At 44.7% G+C, this 17,807-nt stretch overlaps 1 long non-coding RNA gene across 1 annotated transcript; it reads left to right on the top strand.

The window, feature by feature from the left end:
* Positions 1-246: 246 nt before the first annotated feature.
* Positions 247-3,046, top strand: LOC308582313. The gene is made up of 3 exons (XR_014005620.1): positions 247-2,226; positions 2,583-2,737; positions 2,883-3,046. It is a non-coding gene; the product is annotated as an uncharacterized lncRNA (long non-coding RNA).
* The last annotated feature ends 14,761 nt before the right edge of the window (positions 3,047-17,807 follow it).

The following is a 17,807-nucleotide window of genomic DNA, read 5'->3' on the forward strand; positions in this document are numbered from 1 at the left end:
GTGCACACTCTCTCCATACCAAAAATCAATTTATAAATCTGTTTTGTCCCCAGCTTAGTCATTTTTACCTAACCTAAAAAATCCTCCTCCTCCTCAGCCTTTCTTACAATGCTCCAATAAATTGTACTTACTATTTTATGTATGTTCCACAGTCTAAAGGATGTATATATATATATATATATATATATATATATATATATATATATGAGTGAGTGATGAAGATTGCATGTGGTGTTCTAATGATGGGTGCACCATATGTCTGCGTAATCTTAATAAATGCAAGTTGCTGTTATATTTCCAGTCCTTTCCCTAATATTTCTAACACTCAGGGCTTGGCATTCTCATTTAGCTTTTGACCTGACATCATGGCCCCCAAATCTGCTTCCTAGGTAGCTGCAATCAATGTAGGTATCATTTGCCCATAAGGCATAACCCATACCTATCATGCTGCCTCTGTTTCCTTCAACCTCCTCCTGAAAACTGACTTATCCCATGAAGCCCTTGACAGAATCTCTCAACCCCGCCCCCCTTTTGTGTCATACCTGAGATGTAAGCTCATTGAGGGCAGGAGCTTGTCTTTTTGTTTGTCACTCTGTAAAGTGCCATGCACACTGATGGCACTATATAAACAAGCAAATAAACAATGTGGCAAGTATTAGGAGCATTGTAATTAGCTTGCTGTTATTCCAATACACTTTTATTGCATCTCATCTGTCGTGCTGTTGCACATTCACCTAGTTTGGAGATCTCCTTTCAAAGCTCTCTGGTGTCTTCTTGTTGGCATCTATCTGTCTCAGGAGACAATGGAGTGTGCATCTGGAGGGGAAGTCAAAACCGATGTGTTAGCAGCAATGAAATGACCTCCCCAGGGTGCAAGCCTGGGCAACATGTATGAAGGTCCTGATAGGGATGTATTTGGGTGTCTGCTGTGGACAAGAAGCATCCCTACTTTCATTCCTCAGGATTGGCCACAGCCCAGTCAGAAAGCCAGTTCCCAACAGTATATGCTTGTATGTTCAATCCTCCTCTTTGGAAGAACTAATGTCATTTGGTTGCAATTTCCCCACAATAAAACTTATGTTTTTACTTCATTAACATGCCAGTGGATTAAAAACTTCTCTGCCTAAGCATGATCAAATGCCCTGTAGGTCACAAACTATTGGCAAGTAGATACATCTTGGCTTCTGGTAAGAGAAACTGCAGCATCGCTAAGGACTTAGGAAAGTTGCCTCTTTGGTGCTGCTGTTTAACCACCCTGGCATCCAGGCACGTCCAAGGGGTGGGATAGCCAGGTACACTTGCCCCAGGCCTTGGGGGGCTAAGTTGGCCAGGGAATCCTGCCAGGAGCCTCTCAGCCGATTGGGGAATTAATGGGCTATCCCAGGGTCTTAGACAAGCTCTGCACAGGCCTGCTGGCATCTGTCTAATAATGAAGGCAACACACACCTGCATGCATGCACACCTGTTTACTTTGCACAGCAACAGTTATAAAAACATGAGGTTGGAGCTTGAGAGTGATGCATTCCTGCCAGATTCATAACCTTTGCAGAGCAGTCCAATTCTTCGCTGAGTGAGGATGAAGCCACTACTAAATTCTGCTGTGAAAGCAGAACAAAATTCTGTGCCCCTATGGAGGATTTAGTGATGTGCTAGTTTGTAATTGGCATTAGTGATGTGCTAGTAGTACTCTGCCAGTGCAAGGGGTCAAAAATGGGTAGAGTTGTGCTTGGTCAGAATCCTATGCTTGCTTAGAGCAGTGTTTCCCAAACTACAACTCCCATCATCCCTAGATAGCAGGACCACTGGTCAGGGATGATGGGAGTTGTAGTCCAAAAACAGCTGGAGGCCCAAGTTTGGGAAACACTGGTTTAGAGTTTGGTCTGGCTCCTCATGGAGCATATACTCATGCCTTCAAAGGAGGTGTCAAAAGTGAATGATCAGGAAGAGAGCATTGTACATATAAATATGTGCTGCATGGGGACACAGCACACTGCCCTTGTGTCGTGAGAGCTTAGTGCAAACCGGCGAGAACTTTGGTGTAAGGAAGGGCTTTGCACAAGCAAACAGTCAATGTTAGCTATGAAAGAGGAAGGATGGATAATTAACTTTCACCTGGTCTGAGAACCTTTACAGGTACTTTGCTGCAGGACTGGAGACACAAACCCTCAACAAGAAGCCCAGCTTTGATCCCACAACTGGGCTACAAGAACAAGCTGTGCCACACAGGTAAGCAAAGAAGTCACCCAGTTAGGGTTAGGACTCATACTTCAAAGGGCAAAGTGTGAGCATCAGCCATCTCTTCCACCTGCTCTCCAAGGAGAGATATGGTTGTGTAGAACATCCACTCTCATGATCACAGAGTGTCTTCTCCCTCCAGCCCCATGCAATTAGAAGCAACTGGCTTAGCAGCCTTCACACAGAGGATAGGCAAAAAGTATGTCCTGTGCCACAAAGCCACAAATCTCCTAATGCAAGTAAGTCCACTCCTGCCATCCATGCACAGGTCTTTGCATCATTTGGTGATGACTATTAGCTACTACTGGCACAATGCTCACGGTTATTATTCTTTTTTAATATTTCAGGTAAGAGCAAGGGCACACAGCATGGAATTGGACGAACTGCAGTCAGCATTCAGTGCAGTTTTTCCCAGTGGAGAGATGAAGGTTACTGCCATGACTACACAATCTCCCCCAACAGGTGGATCTCCAAATGTAGACCTCAGGAGAACTGCCAGTGGGTAAGTAGGGAGCCAAGCTGTGATGTGACAGCCCTTTCTCAAGCCCTGACTCAGCAACAAATGAGCACCTAGTCATCAGAATTATCCATGGCAGCTGCTTCCCATTCTTCCTTCCCACCTCCATCTTTTTCTTGTCTCCACACAGGCAACCACTGAAACTGTGCAGAGGAAAGGATGCTTCTCACACCCAGTGCCATGTAGAATGCAAGTGAGGCCTCCAACAGCAGCAGCAACAGCAGATCAACGTGACCAGTGAGGAGAATAAACACAGCTGTTTCTTTTGTGATTTATTTGGTCCTAGCAGGGTTTCTGCACCTATCCAGAGTTTTTAAAATTAATTAATTAATTAATTTACACCACCTTTTTCTCCAAAGAGGAAGGGGGGGGGGAGAGAGAAAATTTCAAACGTACACGGAATGAGGTTTGTTTGGTTCAATATGTTTTGAAGTATATTTCCTTTTCAGGGGGTAGTCCAGCATACAGATGTTCTTCAGTGTCCTTATCTGGCTATAGAGCACACTGAAGAGCACTGGCGTTTTTAAGATGTCCCTGAAGAAGAGTACTTCTTCCAGACATGTTGGGAGTCAAATCAATATTGTTTCAGGCACCTTCAAGGTTTTATCTCCTGCTCCCCACCAACACATTTTTCATTGGAAAGTTCTGTGTCTTTCTTTTGTCTCATCTCTCTGCATTTGGACACCTCTTAAGATGTAGTAACCAAATTTCACAATTTTTCTTGAGGCGTTTCCCCACCCCTCCTCATTTCAAAAGAAGCGTGGATTTTTTAAAAAAAATCTAGCTTGGACCAGTGGGCAAAAATAGTGCTGATCTATTATTGGCAGAGTTCCCATCTCCTGCTCTGGAAAACAAAGTGTTTCCTGACAACCGGGGGGTGGGGGTGGGGTGGAATGAGGGATGTGTGTGTCGCACAATGCAATTGTCTCTTCTGAATCACACTTGCTTATACTGCAAAGGATGGTATGTAATTTGTGGTGAGAGAGATGCTTTGGCTGCAGTCCTCAAACCACTTAACAGTGGAGCTCCCTCATAGGCTTCAGCCTGCCCCCGTTTTGAGTAAATGAGTTAAAGAAGACTGTGGCCTAGCAAAACAGCAGAAACAGAACAAGTGTTAAGTGGCTCACACGTCTCCCACCTTCCAGAAGCTGCCCAACTCTGCCCTTGTTTATGGCTACAGAATATCACCATCAGTTAGGAAATGTAATACCCTGGTGAATATCAATATACTTTTAGTCTGCTCTTGGTTTTAGTCTGAATGTATATGGCTGCACTGCATGTTACAATTGGTGCTGTTGAATAATAATAATACCATATATACATATATCAGCCAGGTAGTTCAGAGAACCAAACACACCTCATAGAATCAGAGCTGGGGGTGGGCATCTAGTCCAACCCTCTGCAATACAGGAATCTTAACTAAAGCAACCACATTCCTTTGTGATCAGTTAGACAGAAGATCAATTACTGAAATTGTTTGGTGTTTACTGGAAAATGCGTAGGCAAATGCCTTCATTGTTTTGAGAAAAGTCTGGCATTCTGACCTCATGCTTGCTTATTCAAATACTTCCAGCTACAGTCCAGTTTGGACATCATGCCAAACCATGGTTTGCCAAGGTTTTACTGTGATCTGGCATGACATCTGAATTGGCAAACTAAGCTGAGATTGGCTGTCAACTTCCTTACAGTGGCAGGTTGATCATGTGAAGTTCTAGGAGGAAATGAAGTAATGTTGTAGTGGAAGGATGGGCCTCCAGCTATTGCTGGACTACAACTTGCAGCATCCCTGCTCATTGGGGTTGATGGAGTTGGAGTCCACCAACATACTGTACGGAGGACCACAGCTTCCCCATCTTGCTATGCACGCCTTGGTTCAATTCAGATATGCTACAAACCATGGTTTGTGTTAATCATGCTTTCGAAATGAGCATACAACCAATCCATGGTTTGTGCTCTGTTCCTCGCTTCCCCAAGAGTCCCTTGATGCTGTCCCAAACCATTCTGCTGTGCCTTGCTTTTCACAAAGCAATACCATGTGTGAGGCTTTGTTAGCATTTCATTTATTTACTTGCAGACTTTCTAACCAGTGTTTTTTCTTTTATGGTTAGGGACGTGGGTAGCGCTATGGTCTAAACCACAAAGCCTAGGGCTTGCCAATCAGAAGGTTGGCGGTTCAAATCCCCGCGACGGGGTGAGCTCCCATTGCTCTGTCCCTGCTCCTGCCAACCTAGCAGTTCGAAAGCACGTCAAAGTGCAAATAGATAAATAGGTACTGCTCTGGCGGGAAGGTAAACGGCATTTCCGTGTGCTGCTCTGGTTTGCCAGAAGTGGCTTAGTCATGCTGGCCACATGACCCGGAAGCTGTCTCCGGACAAACGCCAGCTCCCTCAGCCTATAGAGCGAGATGAGCGCCGCAAACCCAGAGTCGTCCGCGACTGGACCTAATGGTCAGGGGTACCTTTTTCTTTACTCACCATGGTTACAGTAAGTGCCACACTTTAACAACAAAAGGAGTACCTTGAGTACCCCCCTCCAGAAAAGAGCACTGTACTCTTCACCAAGTAGTCACATTGGTCAGTTATCTCATGGGAGCAGTGCAGCTGAAGATTCTCTTGCCCCCAAAGGCCACAGGATCCTCATGCCTGGCATATACAGAATTGCAGCTGAAATCTTTTCTCCCCAAGTCCGATAGAAATGCCATGACTTGGCAGCAGATGGCTTGACAGCATGAAGATGCTGAGTTAGCAGGAAAGGATTGATCACATCATTGCCTTACTTGGACTTAGGGGAATTCTGATCCGTTAAATGCACTTCTTTCCCATGGCCATTTCAGGCCTACATCCCAGCTCTAAGAGTTGCTGCCCTGGCATAATGAATACTCCCCTCCCAGTGCCACGATACTATTTGGGCCCCATTTCTTCAGTCAGGGCTAGCTCCAGATTTGGGAAGGCTTGTGGGGGGGGGGAGTTCTCATTGGTGGACCCCTTCTTATTTTAATGGGCTCCTTTGGTCTTACCTGGCAGTGGGGACAGCAGGAGGGCTGGGAGCTGCTGCTTTAATTTCCCACAAAGCACCGAACACACTCTGGGTGTCCTGAACCCCTAGTTTACCTGGGGCCAATATGCAAAGTCCAAAGTCCAAGGGTCAATCCACACAAGCAAAGTCTAAAGGTCAGGAAATGCAGCCCAGGGTCCAGCCAAGTAGTCAGGTCTGAAGTCCAGCAGTCAGGATCCTGTCAAACCTGAAGGACAGTCCTGTAGAGGCCCAGAAGCATCCAAGCCAAGGTCCATCAACATGGGCAGTTGAGCAGATGCAACACCTCAGCTCTGCTGCTGTTTTATAGTTTGCATGCTGATTGCAGCATCTGGGCTTGACGAGGCAGGTGACCCTCACCTGTTCCAAGTCCACTGCAGCTGAAGAATCACACACCTCCTCCCAGAGTTAGCGAGCCCCAGCTGGCCAGCTAGGGAGCTGGGCTGTGGGCGCTTGCCTGCCTCAGCCTCCTAGAGCACCCCTCTCACTGCTCCCTACGCCTCAAAGCCCACCGTGTTTGTGGAGACAGCCCCCCCCCCAGCATTTTGATGTCCCGGATCCAGTCGTAAGAATGTTGGTGGGTGTGAGACTGGCTGGTTAAAATTGCACAAATTAAATGCATGGAAGGCGGAGAGCTTAAAAGCTCTTTTGTACAGGGTTTTCCTGGTGCAGAAATAGCTTTCAAGCACTCAGACTTGCTTACTGGGCGTGGAAGGCTCTCATGAGATCTCGAATGGCCCCCAAAGATCATTCTAGAGCCTCCCAGAGCCTCTTCAGGATGAGAACAGAAATTGTGCTCCGGCGGTACAGTGGCAGCAGGAGGCCCCATTAGCTAATGTGGTGTTTCAGGTTAAGAACAGTTTCAGGTTAAGAACGGACCTCCGGAACGAAATAAGTACTTAACCCGAGGTACCACTGTAAACATATTTATATGGGTAAGCAATATAAAGAATGCTGTCCTGTATTCTATTATTTGGGTTTCCCCGGTAAAAACAGAAATAATATTAGTTAGTAATGGCAGGAGTGAAATTTATTTGTGTGGCCGCGAGCTATCACAAAGGTAGAATATCAATAAAAAAATAAAATGCTTGAACAGTACCTACAACATTGATGGGAAAAGTAAAATAGCACTTATGTGACTGGCACATTCCCAACCTAGAGGTGTCCTCTTACAAATAGTTACACGTGTGTCTATATATGTGTTTATACATCTATATATGTATATTTTGTCACCCTGGCCTTCTTTGGAGGAAGGTGCAGAATATAAATCTAATTCATCATCATCATCACCATCATCATCATCATCATCATCATCATCTCTCTCTCTCTCTCTCTCTCTCTCTCTCTCTCTCTCTCTCTCTCTGTGTGTGTGTGTGTGTGAGAGAGAGAGAGAGAGAGAGAGAGAGAGAGAGAGAGAGAGAGAGAGAGAAAGAGAGAGAGAGAGTATGTGTAAATACCTTTTCTGTTAAATATAAGGCAAATCTGTATAATAAAGACAACATCTAGGGATGGTTTATTTGGATTCTTTTCCTCTTCAAGATGCCACATGTGATCTCAACTTTGCACCCTCAGCATTTGCTGCTGCTGCTTTTATTTAGCTGTCAGGTCAGCATCCCTGCTTCACTCAACTCCTTCTGCTGTACAGCTGGGCATTTCTCCTTATGCATTGCCTCCAAAGAGGAAATGAATCACCAAAGAGAGGACAATGAAATGCAGGCCTGTTTCATGGCAGCCACTCTGCAGATAGCTATTAGCTATCAGTTATCTTGGAGAATTCTTAAAGAAACCCTAGAAAGTAGGCCAGTATTACTCTTCCTGCATTGGAGGTGGAAGGCTTAGACTGGCTGCCCTCCATTAACATGGATTATAGGAGTGACTGTCACTTTCTCTCCAAGAAATAGACCTCCAGAATAGGTAGATGCCACCTTCACTGCCCATTTCTGAATGCAATCAAGTTATCTGGGCACATGCATTATTATTTTTTTGCTTCTCCTGCCCAGTTCCTGTCTGCACTGACTCCACCTCTCCTACAGTGAATATGCCCATATTTCATTGGATCCACCCATAGCTGTCAACATTTCCCTCTCGCTTTTTCTGCTCTTTTAGGTGCAACAATCCTTTGGTGTTATGCCACATCCTCACAGGAGCCATTTAATGATTGATGACAATTGCACTTTCTCAGAAATGTGTCCGTTGGCCCAGAAAAGTTGGTATTTGTGCTCTGGTTTCATTTCATTTCATTTCCCCCCCCCTCTCTCTCGTTATTTTGATCCCAGCCCCTCTCTTTAACTCAGTTTGGCTCTCCACATGTCAATCTAGCTTCTATTATCTTTCCCTCTCCTAATTTGGCACCTGGTTCCTCCCTCCTCAGCCCTTCTGTACAGATTACTTACTGTTCTGGGCCACCCTCTCTCTCACTCCCTAACTCCCTCTACAACTTTAACCAAATAATTGCCAGTCACAACAGACTATTTCCGTAATGAAAATCAATATTTTCCATAATGAAAATGGCCCATTTCTGTAATAAACCACATATTTGATCATTCTAAGCTCTGGCTTGTCCCTTATGGTAGACCTAGTTTTCCTATGGCACAATGTGACTATTGCTTAAAGATCTGAAAACAAGGCATCGAGTGTATGAGTATATTGTTATACATGTGTTGACAAGGACACAAGGTAGAATTTGCAGAAAATGCATTTTCCTTGGCCAGCAATGATTTGAGGTTTATGTATAATAAGGGTCTTCTCTTCAACAAACCCAAGACAAATGCAAGATCCTCCCACAAACACTACCTTTTAGTATCATCACTGCATCAGCCAGTATCACACTGTTTCATCAAAATTGCATGTGGCACTCTGTGCATTCTGAGGACTTTAAATCATAATTCATGATAGAGAGTTTTTGATGTTTCTGCTGCTGGACTCGCACATAACCTTGGGAACCTATTCCAGAAAATGCAGTGGTGGTAGCACCATGAACTCTCTTAAGTGTTCAAGTTGACCGATGCCAACGCACAGTGCTGTAAGGAAATTGCTTCTCCTGCGATCACGTTACACAGATTTATGGTTCAGGATTATCGATGCAACCTCAGCAGTAAAGGCAGTTAAGGGCTACTTTCAAAAATGCTTTGGTACCTCCCTAGGCATACATCATTTGTGATTCTGATTTATCACAGGTACTGAATTGCAAAACCTTGGAAATAAGACGTGCTGCCGAGACATTTCACAATACTTTCTATACCCTCTAGGAACACATCAACACCATGCTAAAACACTAACATTAATCTTTGCAACACCATTCAGGAAAGTCTGAAACAATGCTTCTCATTCTCTCCAAACATCAAACAGCCTTTTGGTTTTTGTCATCCGTTCAAGCATAATCATACACCTCTGTATTGATCAAATAAGAGAGGGGAGCCCATATTTACATTCTGATCTAGGAAACAAGTTGCTGACCAGTAATATCTGCCTCCAAAAAACTTTGGATTGTATTCCTCATTCTATAGACAGATGATAGCTATAAAATCTGCATGCTAGTACAGCTCTACTTATTCCACTCAAACAACTTTTTTCTTTGTTGGAGCAAAGTTAATCAATTACCATAACTGATGTGTAGTTGGTTACAGGGAAGCATGCAGAGGGTCTTCTTGGTAGCAGTGTCTGCCCCATGGATGTCGAGGAAATAAGTAACTATGTAACCTTCAGAAGAAATCTGAAGGCAGCCCTGTACAGGGAAGTTTTTAATGTTGAATGTTTCATTATGTTTTTGTATATGCTGGAAGCCGCACACAGTGCTTGGGGCAACCCAGTCAGATGGACGGGGTACAAATAATAAAATTATTATTATATTGAAGTGGAGAGTCTGACAGTCCCCCACAACAACTTTTGGGAAGGGGGCCACAGTGTGTGGGGAGGGGGGGGGACACTGGCCAGCCCAATCCCACAAATGCATCACCACTTGCAGTGGTTAGGATTGAAGCCATAATGCTTATGGGAGCCAGTGTGGTGTAGTGGTTAAGAGCGGTAGATTCGTAATCTGGGGAACCGGGTTCGCGTCTCCGCTCCTCCACATGCAGCTGCTGGGTGACCTTGGGCTAGTCACACTTCTCTGAAGTCTCTCAGCCCCACTCACCTCACAGAGTGTTTGTTGTGGGGGAGGAAGGGAAAGGAGAATGTTAGCCGCTTTGAGACTCCTTCGGGTAGTGATAAAGCGGGATATCAAATCCAAACTCTTCTTCTTCTTCTTCTTCTTGTGCTCATCTCTTTTTACACTATCTTATAGATCACCACTCTTTATATTAAAATATAATCAGAATTCCTTTGGCTTCTTGGCCATCCGGCAGGGTACTAAAGTAAACAACCTCCACCCCCTTTGCTGGCTGGCTATAAGTCAGCTTGAAAAGGTTGCTCTTAAATGTATCGATCCCACTCAGCTGAGTTTCACACCACCTTTAAAAGGGATACACTAGAGCAAGCAAAAATCAATCCAGCATCTTCCTCTTTGTTGGCACGGCTGATCGGTGATTCTCTGCGCTCCTGCATAAAATTGCTTCTGAATTTCAGAGCCAAATGGAATAGCCCATCAAGAGGAGATTGCAGATGGTCAACGTCAGGGCTTCTCTTTAGGAAGTGTTGGTGGTGGTGATGGGGAAGGAAAGCACTCCTTGTTAGCACAGTCGCTTAAATAAGGCAGAGTCCAGAGAGAAAGTAAATCCTTCTAACACTTTGCTGAGGAAAGCTGAATAAACATGGTAAAAATCTGAAGAGAAAGGAACAGACAGGTGTAGGCTTTCTTTCTTCAGGCCTTGCAGAGTGGACTTTGGCCAAAAACACAGATGAAAAGCTGTAGGCTAAACCAGCCTCATATAACCAGCATGCCTGCACCTAATTAATGCAAGAAGGGGTTAATGTCACAGAGTTAGCTGTCCTGCCAGGCTTAGCCTATGCCGCTTCCCCTCACCTTGGGAGGAAATGGGCAATCCTGACCGTTGGCATATGAGGAGCTCTGAGCTGCTCCCACCAGCTGCATGGCCTTACTCAGCCTCTTTTGTTTCAGATAACAATGAAGTCTAAAACAAGCATTTTCCTATATCAATAGTTTAGGAACCTTTACTATATTGTAACCAAGCAATGTTTTACTACCTGTGTGTCTTTTGCTGACTGCTGTATGGAAAATCACATGACTTAGACCTTTGGAGAGTTTGTAAGTAAAGCATTTTTATAATTTACTGAATGTGTTTTTTTTCTATGCTGGAGTATGTGGGAAGCTTTGGAATGAGATTTTAAAGTGGGATAGTTTGGAACTCACTGGAAAGGGCACATTTAAGATTTTACAGCCTATATTGCCATGCTTTTATTTGCTGCATGTTTTGCTATTTTAAATCTCTGCTGGGGTTCTCTCACCAAAGAGTACTTGCCCCAAACCTGAAACTTGACAGCCAAGGATTTTCTAACAAAAGCTCCTGCAGAACTACACAGCCAACCAGGAGCTTGTGCTAAATCAGCAAACATCATGTCACTATGTCTTCTTGCTATGCAACACAGCTAACCCACCCATCCCAGCTGTTCTTCGTTAGCTGACACCAGAATTAACACTTAAGTTACAAACAGAATGAGCCCTGCTGTTGTACTTCCAACACTCCTTTTTTTATTTTGATCATGGAATGATTCCCCAGGAGTATCTAAATATCTGGGTAACTCACTGATTCTACACACTGAGTAACTGGTGTTTGGTTTAGACATAAGACAAGCCTATGCAACAGCTCTGTACTTCACTTTTTGACTAATGTTAATAATATTGTGGTAGTTATTGAATGGCATAATAAAGTGACGGGGGGAGCTTGCAATTTAATTTGAATATTTTAACCTTTGCTTTGAATGTTGCCTCCTCCAGAGTGGTTTAACAATCCCACTTCAGAGGGGAACTCTAGGAATTATAGCCCTGGGAGCGAAATAGGGGGTCTCCTAACAACTCTCAGTATCCTGAACAAACTACAGCTCCCAGAATCCTTTGGGGGGGAAGCCTTGACTGTTTAATGTGGTACTGCTTTAAATGTATGGTGTGAATATAGCCCTGGTTTCCTTTTGCACATGAACTTCACACAGTCTTTCTGCATAGCTGCTCAGAACAAAAATGAAATTCAGCAGCATGCCACATAACAGGCATCCCCAAACTCGGCCCTCCAGATGTTTTGGGACTACAACTCCCATCATCCCTAGCTAACAGGACCAGTGGTCAGGGATGATGGGAATTGTAGTCCCAAAACAGCTGGAGGGCCGAGTTTGGGGATGCCTGCTGCATAATCTTATGTGCTTGTACTTAGGTGTACCTCAGCATATTCCCATGATACAGATGCATCAGGTAAGCAGCAGTGATGATGCTGATGATGCTGATGCTGATATTTGTATGTTGCACATCTTACTGGGTTTCGCCAGCCACCCTGGGCTGGAATATCAAAAACACTATAAAACATCAAACATTAAAAACTTCCCTAAACAGGGCTGCCTTCAGGTGTCTTCTAAAAGCCAGATACAGTGGTACCTCTGGTTACAGACGCTTCAGGTTACAGACTCCGCTAACCCAGGAATAGTACCTCGGGTTAAGAACTTTGCTTCAGGATGAGAACAGAAATCGTGCTCCAGCAGCAGCAGGAGGCCCCATTAGCTAAAGTGGTACCTCAGGTTAAGAACAGTTTCAAGCTAAGAATGGACCTCCGGAACAAATTAAGTACGTAACCCGAGGTACCACTGTAGTTTTTTATTTCCCTGACATCTGATGGGAGGGCTTTCTACAATGCATAGCATTTAATTCAACATTTGTTCTAAATTCCAATGGCTAAAACGAGTGCTTTTTCTGGGGGGGATGAATACCCCTAAACATTTTGTGAATCTAATGGGAGATTCATCAGTTCCGTTGCTACCTATGATGGCAGCCTCATTTCCTGTCACAGTGTTTCCTGAGTCTCAGATGGAATGAGATTACCCCTAAACATTTTTTTAAAAGAAAAAAAGCACTGGCTAAAATGATAGCTTGCATGAAATATTGTTAATGGGACATTGGCCTGGTAATAGATATTATCAAGACAGCCAGTGTGATTAAGTGGCTATCAATGGCTGCTAGTCATTAGGCCTGTGTATTGCCTCTGTTATGGGAGGCAGTGTGCCCCTGAATGCTGGGAACCACGGGTGGAGAGAGTGCTGTTGTGTTCTTCTTACATTCTTATCTCACAGGCCTCTTGTGAGGATCAAGTGGAATACAGTGGTACCTCGAGTTAAGTACTTAATTCGTTCTGGAGGTCTGTTCTTAACCTGAAACTGTTCTTAACCTGAAGCACCACTTTAGCTAATGGGGCCTCCTGCTGCTGCCACGCCACCGGAGCACGATTTCTGTTCTTATCCTGAAGCAAAGTTCTTAACCTGAAGCACTATGGTGTCAGTCACTCTCTTCTTGCCAAAAGTAAGGACCAGGACTGGGAGTCTCCTTTTGCCTGTAGGGGCCTTTGAGTCAGACGGAGCCACTACAGGCATAGAGAGGCTTCAGTGCACACAGACTCAATACATGAACTCACTGTGATCAAGGGATTGGAAATGTTTGTTTGTGGGGAAGCCTAACAGACGGAAAGCAGAGGAGAGTTTAAGCCAATTTCTTTTAACAGTCAGCAAATTAGGAAGTCAAAATATAGGCGTTCTGATGAGTCCAATCCACTTGGGCTTTGATTTAAGGTGTAACTGGAAATGCTTCAGCAGTAATTTGCATCTTCCTAGCACTTAGGTTTATGCATATTTAATGATGACGTTGAATAATTTTGAATCATCCTGGATCGACAGCACACGCTTCTACTTTCTGAAGGCAAGCTCTAAATAACCCAGAAATGCTTGTGTTTACCGGGGGGGGGGGGAGGGGAGTCACAGGGAGACCATGGCTGGTCCGGTCAAAACGAGGTGCCAAGAAGGTGCTGCATGTGATTAGTTTCTAATGTGGAGGCAGCAGCCACAAGAAGCGATTCAAAGTGGGTTGTGTGTGGTCCACTTGTGGTGTCGGTGGCAGGGCAGAGCTGCACTACCGACAACAGAATGGCTGTTACTGATTTTGATAAGGATGGTTTGCACCAACGGGAAGCCCCATCCAGGTAAACAGTAGCGACACCGATGTTGGGAAGCTGGTTCTGTGACTACGTCAAACCACTTGCCTCACTACTGGCGTGGTCCAGGGAGCACGTGTATACACAGGGGAAGAGGGGGTGCTCAGCATGTCCAATTACATTTGGGCAAAAAAAGCATCTCAGATTCGGGAAACCCAGATCACTGAAACAATTACTAATAACGTCTGGCATCCCACATGGCACACAGAAAACATAGAGCCTCAAGAACATTCACTATTGGATTTCCAATGGCATTTTGCAACATAGCACACCTGCCATTGCAGAGGAATTTGCCATTTGATTGTTCCAGTCACGTTTCCTGTTGGCAGTATTCAGCTTTGGCCTGCACTGTATTTTGTGTTTGATTTGTGTTCTCCAGGTGGCATACAGAGGATTTCTTATTTAGCAGGTATTGCTGAAGCTTTTGCAGTGTCACGCTAGTGAATGTATGGGGTGCTTTGCTTTCTCGTTATGAGATTTATTTTAAAGATCAACCATCAGATTACTTTCTTTTTTCCAAAATAGTCAATAATTTATAAGGAAGAGGCTTATAACGGGGCTGCTGTGTTCAGCTGATCAGTAGTTAGATTAAGGAATTTAAAACACTTAAGAGTGACAATTATTAGGCAGGAGATTGTGTGTGGGGAGTGCTCCTGTTTAGGTTACCAGCCAGCCGATCACACTGTTCCTTCCCCCCACCCCAATCGTCTTTCCCACAACAATCAATCAGCATTCCATGCCCATTGAGCATGCTCAGTCAGCATGGGGTTTTATTTGTCCCCACCTCCATTAGGTAAAGGTAAAGGGACCACTGACCATTAGGTCCTGTCATGGCTGACTCTGTGGTTGCAGCGCTCGTCTCTCTTTATTGGCCGAGGGAGCCGGCGTACAGCTTCTGGGTCATGTGGCCAGCATGACTAAGCCACTTCTGGTGAACCAGAGCAGCGCACGGAAATGCCGTTTACCTTCCCGCACTTTGACGTGCTAGGTTGGCAGGAGCAGGGACCGAGCAACGGGAACTCACCCCGTTGTGGGGATTCGAACCGCTGACCTTCTGATTGGCAAGTCCTAGGCTCTGTGGTTTAACCCACAGTGCCACCCGCATCCCTCACCCACATTAGCTTTTCTCTAAAAGTGTATGTGTGTGTGTGTCTGCGCAGGCGCACAAGACTTCAGGTTCCCCATAGCTTGCTGATACCTCCTTCTTTGGGCTTCATAAGGACCCATACTTGGAAAATTACTTTAATATTAGTATGTAGGATACATATATTTATAAAGATTGCAGGTGGCATGTGCCATATTGAACGAGGCATCCCTGCTCTTCTCTCACATACCAAAATAAATCAACTACAGAACCTGCCAGCATTACTCCAAGGGGAGGGGGGGGGAATACTGCTGGCATCCCAAAGTCCATTATTCACAGCCACACAGGACTTGGGAGATAATACATAACTGTCCACTCAAGCAACTGCTAGCATTTCATGAAAAGGTTCAAATAAACATGTCCCCTTTTATGTGTTAGCTTTTATGTGGCCACATTTTAAACCCAAAGCCTGAACATCAGTTTTTTATTTTGTCTCGACTCTACCTGAAAACGACATGCAGCGTGAGTCCCTTTTCTAAGGCACCTGCGCACTTTGAAACAAAAATATTTAGCTCTTCTGACTGAGCATAGATAATAACATCTTCCAGTCTGAACTGCCAGCGCTTCACTCCACCCTGCCCCCAAGAACGCATTTGCAAAATCAATCATTCCTTCCTTTTGTATTTCACTTGCAATAACTCGGATGGAAATGACCTAAAACATCCTTGGTGATGATTCCTTTCTCGATGATTAGGAGTGCTTCACCCTCCCCAAGAAAGCCACATTGTCGGCTTATAATTATTTCCAGCAGTCCCTCTTGGCTCCGTTTGGTATGGATCTTAGATCAATGGCTTCTGGTCTGCAACAGCTCTGCAGAACTCCACTGCCAAGAAACCTCCACCTTCATCAGGAATCCAGACTGCAAATTGTCAGTAATCACAGTGGAAAGCTACATTTAGGCTCCCACTTTCCCATAAGCTATCTGCAGCCCCTTCCATGCTAAAATTCTTATGTTAGCATCAGACAGGCCTCAAAAATATGTCTCGTCATAGGGAAAGGGGGCGGGGAATGAAGAATTTGGTTCCGCCCCCCCCATCCTCAGATATATGGCTCACCCGTTTAATTTATAGTGTTGTCCGTTTCCCCCCCTCTCCAGCGGACAAAATATTTAGCCCCTGAAATCTCCCTCCCTCCCGCCTTTCTCTCTCTCCTCTTAGAAAAATGCCTATCATGACAGGTATATGTCTGTGTTGCAGAAGGGCACATCTGTGGTCCTCCAGATGTCATTAGACTCCAAACTCCTATCAGCCCCAGCCAGTGTAGTCAAGGGCCAGCAATGGTAGGGATTGTTCCAACAACATCAGGAGCACCACAGATTCCCTTTTCTCTGGCCTACTCTGACTACCACTAGCTCTCCAGGGTTTCATGCAGCTTCTTTGCCATCACCACTTGAGACCTATAATGGTTGGGAGTTACTCGTGCGTAATCCTGCTCCGTTTGAGCATTAGATTGCCTGGTTAAACCCTCCGGACTGCACAGCCCATCTCAGCGTGGCTGCCCTTAGTCACTCGTAGAATCTGTCTGTGGGCGTTTCTTAAAGTGTTGCCAACATAAGAGTTGTTTGACGCCCAATCATCTCCGCCTCTCACTGCGCGGGAGTCTCCTGCGCAGGGTGGGCGTGGGCAGCGGGGTGCTTGGGCTCTCCTCACTAACTTCCAACGAAGAGTCCTGGAGCCCCTGCACCTCCCTGTCCCGTTGCTCTCCTGGATCCCTGGTGTTACACTCATTCTCTTCCCCTTCTTCCCAGCTGAGTCTCTCCCTAGCGCTAGGACCTTCTCCTGCAGAATCAGAGACCCTCTCCTTCTCCCGTGCCTCTGATGGCAGTTCCCTGACAAGACCCTTAAGCACAGATCCCTGGGACCAAACCAGGGATCTTCTATATGCAAGGCATAGTGATGGATGATTTTCTACCACAAGCCTTACACCCTGCACTGCTTGGGAATTCAGGTGAGGAAACCCCATAATCTGGGCCATTTTGAAAACCGTGGTGAAAACCAGTGCAGTTTTGAAAAGTTCAGTTCGCCATCTTGATTCAAAATGGTGTCCAGTTGTATCCAAACAAAGAGGAAAACCTGATTCTTGTTCTCCTTGATCACTTTCTTTAATTTTCTAGCATTTCTTGAAAGGCAGGTGGCACCTTATTTTACAATCAGCAACCAATTTTTCCCCTTTCTCTTAGCATTTATGGGGAGCAGGACAAAGATGCAAAGGTAAAGGTGTCTTAGTAAGACACAGCAATATGAATTGGAACATAGAAGGGTGTTTACTTCTCACTGTTTACAGTGGTACATATATTTATCCAAATGTTGTGTGGGACATTCAGAAAATTAGGAGCTATAAAAAAGGGGTGTGTGGATTAACTTTGGATGACAAAATCAGTCTGATTAGGAAATAGGACTTGCCAAAAGCAAAGCAGGATCCTTCTAAATTGATGCAAACGGAACTGAGGTCTCCAAGGCAATTCATAGCTATTTTGAGATTCAGACTTTAAAATAAATGTGCAGTCAATGTATCTGCAAAAATTGACAATATCATCTCTTCCATTCATTCCTTTCACCTCACCTTCCCCTAGCCTCTCAGAAGTCAAATAACCGCTGCTGGAAAATTCTACAATAGTGGGACAAAACTGACCATGGAGCCTAGTATTTTTATAACAGGTTCATAAGAGAAAAACTGTATCTATTTATAGAACACAAAACTAAGAAATTATCATTAATAACATTTTCTTTGGCTGCGT

Source organism: Podarcis bocagei (assembly GCF_964188305.1).
Source record: "Podarcis bocagei genome assembly, chromosome: 1".
Classification (NCBI taxonomy): Eukaryota; Metazoa; Chordata; class Lepidosauria; order Squamata; family Lacertidae; genus Podarcis; species Podarcis bocagei.